General features: G+C 36.2%; 1 pseudogene; it reads right to left on the bottom strand.

Moving 5' to 3' along the window:
- Nucleotides 1-250: 250 nt before the first annotated feature.
- Nucleotides 251-407, bottom strand: LOC138328669 (U4 spliceosomal RNA; annotated as a pseudogene).
- Between the last annotated feature and the right edge of the window lie 14731 nt (nucleotides 408-15138).

The following is a 15138-nucleotide window of genomic DNA, read 5'->3' as shown; positions in this document are numbered from 1 at the left end:
GGTTTGGGAATTAAAGAATCCACACGATACCATATTTAATGAAGGGGGACTTAGCGGAGGTAAAATGCATGCCATTGGTGGCAAAACAAGAGACCTAGAGGGCTTAAAGGTCACTTAAGTACTAAGTGGTAATGTTATCTCATTCTTGTATTTTAGCAAGGGCCTACATTTATGTATTAGTATCAAAGGACTATCCAAAAGACTCCAGATTCTATGATCAGAGCATTAGAGCTCCGTCATATCAGGGTCAATTGGTCAACAACGCTCCACTGATAGCTGACAGCTCATACCAGTTTTGACTTGTGCTTTTTATGAGTTAACTACATGTACATATAATTGTTTTAAACTAGCAATAACCACGTCTCGGAAAATCCTCTTTGACCATGGTACCGCCACTGCGCAAAGCTTAGTCCGCTAAACTTGCCTATATTATTAGACTTTTTTAATTAATTTTTTTGCCTATTATATATATTAGGCAAAAAAAAAAAAAAATTAAATAGCCTAATAATATAGGCAGGTTTAGCGGACTACGCAAAGCTTAGTTACTAAACGATAGCATAATCACAGGGGCGTTTGGCTCTATAAACATTGTATATAGATAGAAAAATGTCTATGGAGTCAAACGCCTGTGGTATAATTGACCCACTCCTCCATACCAGGGGCATAGAATCCACATTTGTTTGTAAAGGACACATCGGTACACACCTGGAAGTAAGAAAACTTTAATTTTCTGTAGTTTGGACATCCCCTTTGGCTCCACCCCATACGACACTGGAGGCGAGTCGAACCATTTGTCCATAACATCCCACTGTTATCTAAACTATCAAGTTCATACCAAGTTTGTTGCTCATCTATTTCATTTTTAGACAGATAAGACACAAAAAGGCGTGTTCGAATTGAATCCCAGGGTTATATTTTACTTTGTTCAATTTGTTATGACCTTTCTATCGATGAAAAGTAGTTCTACTATATCTAGGAGTCAAGGAAATGAAATTTAGGAAGGACAGTTAAATCGGTACACGCTGATTATCTCCATGACCGCTTGTTTTTGTCAACACCATAAAATCCTCGATAACGTGGAAGGACTCTACATTTCTTTACAAATGTTTTCCATTTAAGTGGTTTATCAATGTTTAGATATATATATATATATATATATATATAATATATATAATGTTGAATATCCTTGTGGTGGAATTTAGATACAAAAAAAAAAAAAAAAAAACTAAAGCAAATTTGCGATCGATCTCTAACGTTTTCCCAGTTGCCGCTGTTCTTCAGAAATGTTTATTAAGAACAGCGACAGCTGGGAAAACGTTAGAGATCGATCGCAGATTTGTTTGAATTTTGTTTAGATACATGTATATATATAACTCTGAAACGTTTGTCTGTCTTTATCCACAGATACATCTTTGATTTTCGTTGTCTTTTAGATAAAAAAAAAAAAAAAAAAAAAATCAGCGATGTCAATTTCAAAATCACATAATTCTATAAGCCTATCCCATTTCTATTTTATATTATGGCGATAGAACTATCAAGGTAACAAAACGATAATTGGATGAAAACGGAAGTAATATGTTCCGGAAATGTGCAAATAAAATTGTAACGTAGTTAAAAACCGCAAACGAGTTAAACTATCCGAGGAACTCCTGGCATGTTGCGCTGAATATCTAAATAAAATGTATCCTGTCAAATAATGTTTTGTTATAACAGTTAACTGCGTCATAAACACATTGTCTTAATGGGGGAATGTGTATTTGATATAAAATGAAATATTGAAGACTTATGATCCCCGGAGAGATTGTGTATCGGTATGACCATTAACCATCCGAACAGACAGCGGAAGTTTGTTATGTGCGACCGAACAAGCTAAAACATTGATTATGTATGAAGTAACAAAACTCAAAGCTTTCGCGTGATAATGGGGTCAACTTCACCGGAAGTTGGGTGTTTCCGCTCCGAAGATTTCTAGCTATTTGACAATATCGCCGCTTTCGCACCAGAAGCTAATACGTAGATCTTTGATGTGTACATATTTGTATGCGGAGGTTCAGGGAGAGAGGGAATGTATTGATAAGAGGTCGGGAGGGGAGGTCATTGGGAGGGGGGTAGTATAACGAGATTCGTACAGTGCGGTATTCTGGAAAAACCCAAAATGCGTATTTCTCTTGTCTCTTAACCTTGGCTTCTAGTTCTGATACAGAAAAAAATTGGCAAGTGAGCAGAGAGGAGGTTCAACTGAGTAGGGGAGGGGGTTGGCGAGGAGGGAGATGATTCAAATTATGGTGTACGTACGTAGTACGGGGCGGTGACGTAGATACGTAGTACATGTAAATATAACTAGGTCAACCCTTACATAGCGAGATCTGTCAACCCTAAGACCATATATAACAGGTAGTGTGGCCATATTCTACTATCTCAACGTAAAAGGTGTATTGTCGAGCTTGAGTACACATTGGAGGTGGTTTGATAGCAGTCCGTGGTACGTCCGAGCTATTGTGAAATCCGGAATTCCCAGGTCCATTGATGATTCGCATACATTATCACGATGTGTGGGCGTTCTGCCTGGGATCTGTAGACGTACACGTTCTACTACAAAGCACTGTAACACACAGCGTTCATTATATAGAATGTGTATTGAGTCCCGCCGTGGTGATCCTCCTTAATATGATGAAATAAGGAAGTGTAAATAATAAAATATCGTATTTCAACTAATACAAGTATTTTATATGGACATGAAATGACGTTTATCTGAAGAAAAAGACCGGCATGAAATGTAGAAATGAAAACAGCTAGATATGTTTCATTTGTCGTGAGATTTGAAGAGCGACCATTAGCCGGCCAATGTATATATAAATGTGTGGGTCGTGTTACACTTATCGTATTTTTGGATGAGAAAGTTTCATGATCAAATATAAGTTTTATAAGTTTGAACGATGGCGTTATGTCTCCATATCGTCAGTTACTATAAATATCTCGGTTGGTATTTTGTGGGTTAAAACCTGGAATGCCTCACGAAACATAGAATTTATTTTGGATTGCTAGCCCAAGAATGAGTCCATGAGTCCCGAAAAGTGTGAATTCAGAATAAAACGATTGAACAGCAGCAAACTAGGTCAAACTGTCACAGGACTGGTTGATTTAGTAAGCGTTGCGCTGATGATGGAGGAACTAATTACTGACATAAATTAAACAACAAATTAAATTAGCTTCTAATTACGTTCCCCGGGTCTGATCATTACGGATCGCGCTCATGAGAATTTAGAGGGAGTTATCATAAACACTTTTCTTCAGAATCTGAATACCCTAATATGTACAGTAAAACCTGCTTTCAAGGACCACTCTATATAAAAGACAGACTCATCAACTCTTCTTAGCACAATTCCTTATATAATTGACCTCTGTATAAAAGACAACTATCTATAACTGATAATTTTGTGTGCCCTATGACATCGTTTATAGATAGATTCGGCTAAATATATTCTATATAATATTGGTATAAATAAAAGGGACTGATAAGAAAAGACTAAAAAAAGACCTTCACTTTATAACGTTTAAGGAACACTTAGATATGAGACAATCATATACATGTATAATACAATTCAACATGTACAAAGCTATTCTAATGGTATCAAAGACACGCCGATATCTAAAATTAAATATAAGACGATTCGACAGATGTAGATAGAAAGATGATCTTTACTTCCCCATATCCCTGAGATAACAAAAAACAACAGAAAAGAACGGAGATTTGTGTAGAAAGTTCACCAGGTGAAGAGTTAATGTAAATTATATGTAATACAAATCATTGTGTACAAAGTTATCGGTAAGGTTCACATTGACATATACAAAGTGATCGGTAAGGGTCACATTGACATATACAAAGTGATCGGTAAGGGTCACATTGACATATACAAAGTGATCGGTAAGGGTCACTTTGACATATACAAAGTGATCGGTAAGGGTCACATCGACATATACAAAGTTATCGGTAAGGGTCACATTGACATATACAAAGTTATCGGTAAGGGTCACATTGACATATACAAAGTGATCGGTAAGGGTCACATTGACATATACAAAGTGATTGGTAAGGGTCACATTGACATATACAAAGTGATCGGTAAGGGTCACATTGACATATACAAAGTGATCGGTAAGGGTCACATTGACATATACAAAGTGATCGGTAAGGGTCACATTGACATATACAAAGTTATGAGTAAGGGTCACATTGACATATACAAAGTTATTGGTAAGGGTCACATTGACATATACAAAGTGATCGGTAAGGGTCACATTGACATATACAAAGTGATCGGTAAGGGTCACATTGACATATACAAAGTGATCGGTAAGGGTCACATTGACATATACAAAGTGATCGGTAAGGTTCACATTGACATATACAAAGTGATCGGTAAGGGTCACATTGACATATACAAAGTGATCGGTAAGGGTCACATTGACATATACAAAGTGATCGGTAAGGGTCACATTGACATATACAACAGGGGCGTAGGAAGCGGGGGGGCAGGGGGGGCAACTGCCCCCCGTACAAGTCCTTCTACACATTTTCGTACTTCATTCTAGAAAATTTTCCGCTGCGCGACGCATTTCCTAAAACGTTCAAGCACATCGGTAAGGGTCACATTGACATATACAAAGTGATCGGTAAGGGTCACATTTTTTTTCATGTTTACACAACAATGTGCCGATGGTGTGAAGCCGGTATATTCAGATCGAGTAGGGTTGCATAATGTTATGACGACACAATTATCATTTCTAAATGCAGGTAGCTTTAAATCGAAAAATTACCATGTTAAGAACGCTTTATACTCATTAAACTTTATCGTAAAACTCATCTCAGCCATTCTAAATCGTAATTTTTTTCCCGGGGGAGACCCCCGGACCCCCCTAACACCAAATTCTCACGCCTTTGGGCGCTCGCAAATTCATCAAAATGCATCGTAAAAATCATCTAAGCCATTCTAAATCGTAATTTTTTTCCTGGGGGAGACCCCCGGACCCCCCCTAACACCAAATTCTCACGCCTTTGGGCGCTCGCAAATTCATCAAAATGCATCTTAAAACTCATCTCAGCCATTCTAAATCGTACTTTTTTTCCCGGGGGAGACCCCCGGACCCCCAAACACCAAAATCTTGCGCTGTCGGGCGATCGCAAAATCATCAAAATACATAAAAACTCATCCTGGGGGTCACCCTCAGATCCCTAATAAAACACCAAAATCTCGCGCCTTCGACGCTCACACACGCTAATTCGGCCAATTTGCGTATTCGTTAATTTCCCTTTTAGCGACCCAACTGTCTATAAATGTGTACAAAGATTAAATTTAGTGATATATGAAAAATGTACATAAAGCATATATTATATGGTTGGGAGTTGAATTAATCTCCTCCTGTAGGTGTGGGCGGTTTTTTTTTTGTTTTTTTTTTTACAAAATATTGAGGACCTTTGCCCCCCCATGACGTTTCATCTTCCTACGCCACTGTACAAAGTGATCGGTAAGGGTCACATTGACATATACAAAGTGATCGGTAAGGGTCACATTGACATATACAAAGTTATCGGTAAGGGTCACATTGACATATACAAAGTGATCGGTAAGGGTCACATTGACATATACAAAGTGATCGGTAAGGGTCACATTGACATATACAAAGTTATCGGTAAGGGTCACATTGACATATACAAAGTGATCGATAAGGGTGACATCACATATACAAAGTTATTGGTGAAGTTCACATTGTCATACAAAGTGATCGGTAAGGTTCACATTGACAATACAAAGTGATCGGTAAGGGTCACATTGACATATACAAAGTTATTAGTAAGGGTCACATTGACATATACAAAGTGATCGGTAAGGTTCACATCGACATATACAAAGTTATCGGTAAGGTTCACATTGTCATATACAAAGTGATCGGTAAGGGTCACATTGACATATACAAAGTTATTAGTAAGGGTCACATTGACATATACAAAGTTATTAGTAAGGGGTCACATTGACATATACAAAGTGATCGGTAAGGGTCACATTGACATATACAAAGTGATCGGTAAGGGTCACATTGACATATACAAAGTTATTGGTAAGGGTCACATTGACATATACAAAGTGATCGGTAAGGGTCACATTGACATATACAAAGTTATCGGTAAGGGTCACATTATAAAATTCAATTAAATATTATTCGTTTTTTAAACTATGGCCCTGTTATTTAAATTTCCTCTTGGAAAAAACGTTTCTATAAAAAAGACACCCAAGGTCGTGTTATATTTATGATGGCTCCTTCCCCTGAAAGTGTCGTTTATATATATCATGTGCTATGGTATAATCAAATAACAGAATTTCCGTTTTCTAGAATTTTTGCATAGGTTTTTTTGTTTTTCTTTTGCGTGCTTTATTGCATTACCGAGGTTATATAAGTGTTACGGCACAAATAACAGTTGTAGACAACACCTACATGTACGTTAGCCAACACCTATACATTCACGTGTTGTGTCTCGTGCTAGTGTCGTTTGAAACATTTTATCCATAAAAATCCAACATCTCATTTTTTGTACCCTTTTCATCAAATCAATTCAAAAGAATTGTATGCTCTTTTATACAAATTTTGAAATAACATTTGAACTTGTATATGAAAAACAACTTAGCTTTTGAACACATGAATGAGATATTTTGTTGCTATCTACGTGAATTCAGACATAATTATGTAACCTCTAGCAGTTACTCTCAGGCGATAAGTGGGTGGTTGGGGACTTTCATATTCGATGAAAATGACATCCTATCTTTAAATAAACAGGAACATATTTTAAGATGTATCAATACGTAAACGTCTAAGTCCATGTGACGCCGAACTTTTACAGCGAACGTCTCGATTTGTATGTCTTTTTGTGTTAAAGTTAGCCGTGACGTCTGTCGTCCGTCCGCCCATCCGTCAACAAATTTTGTTCCTTTTTTAACCATCGGTTTAATCAAATTTGTGTGGATTCAAAATTGTACAAACGGTTGGGCTGATCCTCCAGAACCCTGCTAAAGGACATTGCAAAAACGGTTCAATTTGGTCATTTTTTTCATCTAAACAACTTCTTCGTAACTATACATGGGATGGCACATGATGCATAATAACATGCTTATAGGATTAGGGATTCAAAATTGCACAAAAGATTGGAACAATTAATAAACCTCCAGGGGGCCCAAACAGGTAAATTCTGTCATATTGCCATTAATAACTGTTTCTCTGAAATTATAATACCGATATTATATATCTGATTTATATTTAAAATGTGGCAAACATCAGGGGTTGAGATTTAAAATTATACTAAAAGTTGTGCTAGTGTTTGTTATAATATGAAATATTGTCATACTTGCTGAATTAACCAGGTGAGTGAAACAGGCCCTCTGTGCCTCTTGTTTTCTGGGCCATGCACCTTTAATGGAGAAATTATATATCGATGGTTTACGTAACGGCGGTATTTGTGACCTCAGTGTCACCGTCTGTATCAGAAAAGTTATAATTGTAGTGGAAGGGTTGCTTGTCATACGGGCGGTTAGCCAAATCCTTAGGGAGCATTGTGGCGTGTCGGGGCTGACGTTGCAGATTCTTTATTCTGCATATTTGTGGTCACTGCAGTTTCAATACCATGGAAAAATTTACAGTGAGCTCTTGTTCCGTGGAAATGAGATGAAATAATTTGGACATGGGTTCAAACTATATATAACGATACCTGTCTGGCTAACAGATTCCCAATATTAACAAGGCCACTAAAATTTGGCTTGATATTCTAAGTTTCAAACTAAGGGGAGTAATCTGGCATAGAAATCTTATCGACAATTTAGGTTCTGGTGGCCAGTCTAATCCATACACAAAATGAAGGCCTATGTAAAATGTTTCCATAAAAACACGTCTATGTCCAATATTCTTAATCAAACACGTGTTAAACTGCATGTTTCAGATGTGTTTTACATGTTCATCTTTTAGAGGAGACATCTTTATTTTTTGTGTCGAGTTCTACATTTTATCACCAACGAATGAAATCCGTATCCATCAATTCAGTTGTGACATGGTGACCGCCTTATATCCCTACCGCCCAATAGTCCGAAAGCCCGTTAGTCCGAAGGCCCTTTAGTCCGAATGCCCGATAGTCCGGACATGCCCACGGAATGGTGTTTTGAAATATTCCAAAGATTTTTTTCAAAGATTTTATTATAGTCTCCAAGACACATTAAAATGTGTTACATGGATTGTTCCACGTGTGATTTTGAAAGGTTTCCGGACAAACGAGACTTCGGACTCTATATTAGGATTTTTGATATACTTTGCGATCACTCATTAGGTACGGATACTGAGAAAACCGAAATTTGTTGGGAGTTCATAGGGAATATTTAAATGGCATGTTCGTCATTTATCACTGAATCATAAAAAGACAAGAAGCATATATGCCCATGACATGTATTTATTAATTTATCTTACACTGACGAATTAAATTGAATGACAACTGAAGTTACATAACAAGCAAATAACGGGAGAACAGGTAGCATAGGTATTATTACGGAAATAAACAAATATATGTTACAAACAAAACCGGATGCGGTCCGGATTGCTGTAAATATAGTTCACTTAGAATATGAAAATTTATTCCTTTGTAATACAGTTAATTAAATCTAAATCATAGAAAATCAATTTCCAATACCCTGTATATCATGACAGTCTAATTATAAATCTAACTGGACATTTTTCGATATTTGTTTATTATTTTTTAGAATAAGACTTTATGTACTCCAACCCAGTCGAGGGTCGTGGTTGCGAAGGACTTAAGTCTTGTATTCTTGAAATGTTTATTTGTAGAAGTATATTTATCATTCCCACTACATACTAAGTAAACAAGTCCCATTCATTTATGCCAAGTAGAGTTAAATAATTTACTACTATGTATACGCTTTCCAAAACCACTTTCTTTTATCATGTAAATTATTCTAATCGTGTTTATTTTACCAAATAAGGCAATTGGTTATAGCCATGAAGTTGGATTTGAATGTGAATGCCGTAGACCGATCGATATTCACATTCTATTCTATCTAAGTTAAGAAGCTTACAGAAATCTCACGGATGAAGAACCGGTCATTATTGGTGTACACTGTTGACAGTTATTTTCCATTACGTTAAACTTATTAAGATATTTCGGAATTTCTGGCAGATATCCATTCCAAGGTCATCGGCAGGAATGTCGATTAGTAAGTACCTTATAGTATGAATGGCCCCAACCAGATTAGTTAACTGTGTAGACAAATATTTTTTTATACCAAAGCCTGTTATTGTAGGCCGCCGAGCAAACCAGAAGACATTTGAGTTTGTTAAAGTATTCTGGATCGTGGTCAGCTTATTTGGAAAATTCGTCATTTTAAAGATGTTTTGAGGCTGTGTATGAAAAAAAAACCGAAAGTCATTTTAGCATAACTATTCTTGATATCATATCAAATTTAATGTGCCGTATATTAAACAAATGTGTTGTGGCTAATTAATGTTCATAAGGCATCATATATGTTAATATCTGCCTTTGGATTATTTTTACAGCTTAATTCATCAAACTTAATGGTTTTGAATACATTGCTGAAGAAAAATACCATGTTGAATTGTCGGTCAGCTACTGCATATAAAAGTTACCGTTTAACATATTAACTTTAAATTAAAATGCTCCACCGCCGACAGAGCATAAATGATTTTCATCATTTGAACAATAATTGGTGTTTAATCGTATATATATATGTCTAATTAACACAATAATAATATAAAATAATCTATTTCGCCTTTGGTGCATGCGCAATCAGTACTTCATTCCATTTGGATATAGTGCCACAGAATTTTTTCGGGATGCAATTAATTATTTTTCATATTTTTAACTTGAAGTAAAATTAGAAGCTCAAACTTTTCAATGGTGGTAATGGTGTAAAGCAAGTAACTTTTGTAACTGAAGAAAAATACTAAATCGTCTGCTCCTGTTTTTGATAGTGAAAAAATACCATTTGTCAGCGGTGGAGCATCTTTAAGACTGTCTCATTTGGAATATCTTGTCATATTATTTTTAAAGCACTTTGAATCAAATTGTCGAATAATCACGAGGAGTTCCAAACGTTCCTGTTATAGTATATATCAGCATGCTAATTTTAGCTTGTTATCCAACTTCATTGTTTGTTTCAGTTTCTCCTTAACACTCTGGGAGAGGTTTTCAGTTGTCTTTTACAGTTTTAGCCAACTCCCATACACTTCCTGCTCTCCAGAAGGTGTGGGCTTGGTTAGAAATGAAAGTTACTTGCTACTCAAAGATAAATGTTTCATTAAAGATGCTCCACCGCTGACAAATGGTATTTTTTCACTATCAAAAACAGGAACAGACGATTTAATTTTTTTCTTTGCATTTACAAAAATTACTTACTTTACACTATTACCACCATTGAAAAGTTTGAGCTTCTAATTTTACTTCAAGTTAAAAACAGAAAAAAATAATTCATTGCATCCCGAAAAAATTCCTTGGCACTATATCCAATATGAAATGAAGTAATGATTGCGCATGCATCAAAGGCGAAATAAATTATTTTGTGTTATTTTTTGTGTTAATTAGGCATATATATATATACACGATAAAACACCAATTATTGTTCAAATGATGAAAATCATTTATGCTCTGTCGGCGGTGGAGCATCTTTAAATATTAAATGTAATAGGTGATTGATCACGGTGCACATCATGTAAATCTAATGACTCATTTCTATATAGAACACGAAGAAATTTTATCAATTTTGGCAAAATTTCACAAGCAGACTCAATATCAATAGAAAGTTTTTAAAATAGGTCGCATTGTGAGACAACCAGCTTTAGTTTGGCTTAAATCCAAGGTCAGTTATCCAAATGAAACTTCACAAAAGGAGAAGGTCCACCAGTATACAGTCATAAATACATCGTATTTCATAGATATCATGGCTGGAAATAACGATATTTTTGGTATGAATCGCGATGAATTTCAGCATGTACTTTTAAAAGAGGAATGCTTGAAGACTGTAATTACTAGTAACGTTTATTTAGCTGCATTTTAAAACGCACGCATTATTGTTTATTTCTTTTTTAAATTTTACAATGCGTATATGATATGAACATCGAGAGCTATGAGATTCACAGTTTCCCCTAGTGTCTGGAATATATATATATCTATCAGACATAGGCTCTGACGATTCGCCCGAACAACAATGTCATATCATTGTATAAAATAGTATCCGGTCACATGGATGTTCTATCACATGGATGTTCTATGTGTAATTTTGCAAACTGCTATCCTCACTCCTCAATTTTGTTTGTTTTTCTTTCCGTACTTCCCACTGGAAATAAAAGGGATGATGACAGAGCTATTTCTGTACATAAAAATACAATGTTTTGTTTAACCAGAGTCACCTAAACGTTTGTGTATAACACGTTTGATTCAAGCGTTATGTATATAATCATTTGTTTTTGTTCCCGATTGGAAACGAGCGCTGCCGGAAATCCGGACAACTCTTGGTTGACATCTTGGTACTACGCGCGACTTTCAAACATCCGGACAAACAAACAAAACAAACAAACAAACAAACCACCCTTTCGCGAGGCCCGCTTGCGAAAAATAATTTTGTTACAAATGCATTTTTTTTCCTTTTTTGTTTTGTTTAGATAGTATCTGAATATATGCAAGTTTTATAAGAGTCAGGAGTTGCGTGGTTGACGTCATATTCTGTCACCCACATTACTGGTCGGGCAAAGAAAATCAGTCTAAATGCGTTCATTGGCCTTCCAAAAGTTCTCACATATTAATACGACGGTCAAGTTCTGCTTAGTTTCCCTGTTCTGACCATTAAACTAAAGAAAAGTTGAAAGCATTGAAAGCGAGGCTGTGTGGAAATGTAACCAAGGACATAGTGAGCCGGGAGGACGTTTTAGAATTCCCATACTTTAAATTAATTTCTTCGTACGCAGACAGATTTTGACGAGAGATTTTATTTTTCCATTTCATAAGAAATTATACGTTTCCCTGTTCTGACCATTAAAGTAAAGAAAAGTTGAAAGCATTGAAAGCGAGGCTGTGTGGAAATGTAACCAAGGACATAGTGAGCCGGGAGGACGTTTTAGAATTCCCATACTTTAAATTAATTTCTTCGTACGCAGACAGATTTTGACGAGAGATTTTATTTTTCCATTTCATAAGAAATTATACTGGATACATTCACACCATTTTTTACAGACTTTAGCCATCCTTGCCCGACTGTTCACTTTAAGTTTTTCTGGTTTTTCTTCTTTTTTGTTCAGTGTGTGCAGTAAGGTATAAATTGCTTGTAAATATACTGAACATGACTTTTTAGAAGTGATTTTGTTTGATCGTCCTACAGCTTGGTTGGTCTACATCAGATGCATCTTCTTTTGTGGTAACCATGTTATAATTACCTTTTTATTTAATATCAAAGAAACACAATTTAACAAAGCCTGACAATTTATTGACTCGTGCCCTATCCGGGCTTCGAACTCACTATCTACGGCACCCAATCGCCTAGCCAATCATACCTGCGCCTTCTACCACTGCGCCACATCCACATCCCCAAAAAATGATGTTTCTATGACGAAGTGATAGTCGGTTCGATATGCTGACATGATCATTGTGGAAATTGTCAAATTAAATCTTTAAATCAACAACACATAGTGAATATGATACATTATGTTTACCTTTTTTATTTATAAACAATTACCACACAGAGTGATAATACTGAAATCCTGTGATAATGAAACGCTATGGTGCCATGTCGTCCATCATCGTAATACAAGCATGCGTCTGGTGACGTATTTAGATAACCTGTGGTGCAGAGTTTTACATAACACACTAAAATATTAAAAGTATCAATTTCTATATATCCGCAATTTATCGCCCTCGTCGAACAGGTTCTACAACTAAATCGACTTTTGATAATGCACATCCTTGTTTAACGCTTGCGTCATTATCAGTCATTGTAAATCGTGTGTCCGGGTCAGTTCTATTCTTTCTTTAAATTGCCAGTTTGTGTTACTGGATTTCGTGGAAAATCACAGAGATCTGAAAAATTACTTATATTTATATACACAGGTATCTGAGAATTAGTTTAATTTTAGACGTTAAAGTATCCAGTCAAAAATCTGTTTAATACTATAACATGCCTGATTTCTTCATTTATACCGTATGTTGCGTTTGTATAAAAATAAGTCTATCTACCTAACGACACACTTGTAATGGATTTTCCGTCAATTCATCGAAGTTGAAGAATTTCGACGATTTTTAAAAAGAGATTACCAAGTTTTTAATGAAGCTAGTGTCGTTCAGACCTCGGCCATATTAGGTATAAAGTGTTCTGACCGGAGGCGTGTGTACACAGAGAGATAAAGGTTTATTTTCATTCATAATAGTCCGTGTTGACATTGTCCGAACTGAACAAAGGGGGTCGCTTACCCCGATAAGGTGTCCGAATTTACACTGATGTTCCCAAGGTTTGACCAATGGTCACTCGACCCTACGACAATATCCATAGAGTGTTACTGAAAGGCATTGTTCAGTCTTGAGTGTACGTGTAATGAAAATGCTAATAAATGTATAATATATATTTTTGTCAGACTCTTATTCACTCAACAGAAAAAGTCATCCTCGATAGTAAGCGCGATGATAAGTTAACAAAAACTTTGTTAGTTACTTTAAAGATGCTCCACCGCCGACAGACCATAAACGATACTTCTCATTTGAACAATAATCGGTGTTTAATCGTGTATGTTATGTGTCTTAATTAACACAAAAAAATATCATCAAATAATATTTTGCCTCTGATGCATGCGCAATCAGTACTTCATTCCATATAGGACACGCAGAAATGCAGTGCAACGTAGTTTTTTCGGGATGCAATTAATTATTTTTAATATTTTAATCTTGAAATAAAATCAGAAGCTAAAACTTTTCAATGATGGTAATGATGTAAACTTTTGTGAAAAAACATACATATTTGTCTGCTCCTGTTTTTGATAAAGAAAAAAAAACATTTGTCAGCGGCGGAGCATCTTTAATAAGCGAAATATCGAACAAAAGCAGACAGAGGTAAAATTCAGAATAATTTTGTATTAAGATCCATGGAGATTTAGATATCGCCAGAACACATTGACACTGATACAAACCGTTAGTTGTAAACAGAATGTCAGTCTACGTTAGCGTGGCGGTCAATGAGATGAGACCAGAGGTTCCGCAACAATGTTCAAATGTTAGCAGGAAGAAACCCCATCGCAACATTCCGGAGAAATTTCCGACAGTCTTCGGATATTCTAGATGTTGCGATTGGAAGAAGCCGTGTTCACTGGACTATCCATATGGTTCCGAAGGCTAAGTAAAAAAATTCTTTTGAATGGAACTGTTGTAGGAAGAGGTGAGCTATTAAAACCATTAAAGTACTCACAATCCATGTATCTTATATATAGACTAGTACAAAACAAAGTACTTCTGAGAGCAGAGTATAATTCTGTGTTCCTGATCTTATCGGAATTCTTACCCCCGTAAACACATTTCGGTTTAAAGACCCGGATGTTTTAGATTTTGTAAATCGGAAACTGAAATTCCGATCTCAATATAATTTATTGTAACGAGGATGAGCAATATTCTTTTCTCCAGTACGTCAGAGACCCTTGGGTAGTCTAATATGTTTGTTTATATGTCATTAATGGCATTGACATTAAAGCCATGAGGATCAAAATCAATATCATCCAAGTAAAGATCCTCCAATATGTTCCGACACATTACCATAAGCCCTCCACCTCTGGATCGTGAGTTCGAATCCCATATGGGGCGTGCCTGGTACAGGCTGCTGGCGGTGACTTTTCTCCGGGCACTCCCGCTTACCGACACCAATACACCTGGCACGTCCTTAAATGACCCCTAGGTGCTAATAGAGCATTAGCCATATCCAACCTAACTGTCATGTGACAACTTGGTCTGCGGTCACGTGACGACTTTTGTGACGACTTGGTTTGCGGTCACTTGACGACTTTTGTGACGACTTTGTTATTAAATAAAGACGATGAGTCAATGAA

This window comes from Argopecten irradians, chromosome 7 (assembly GCF_041381155.1).
Source record: "Argopecten irradians isolate NY chromosome 7, Ai_NY, whole genome shotgun sequence".
NCBI classification, from domain to species: Eukaryota; Metazoa; Mollusca; class Bivalvia; order Pectinida; family Pectinidae; genus Argopecten; species Argopecten irradians.
The sequence above is the reverse complement of the archived record's forward strand: the minus strand, read 5'-3'. Positions and strand labels throughout refer to the sequence as shown.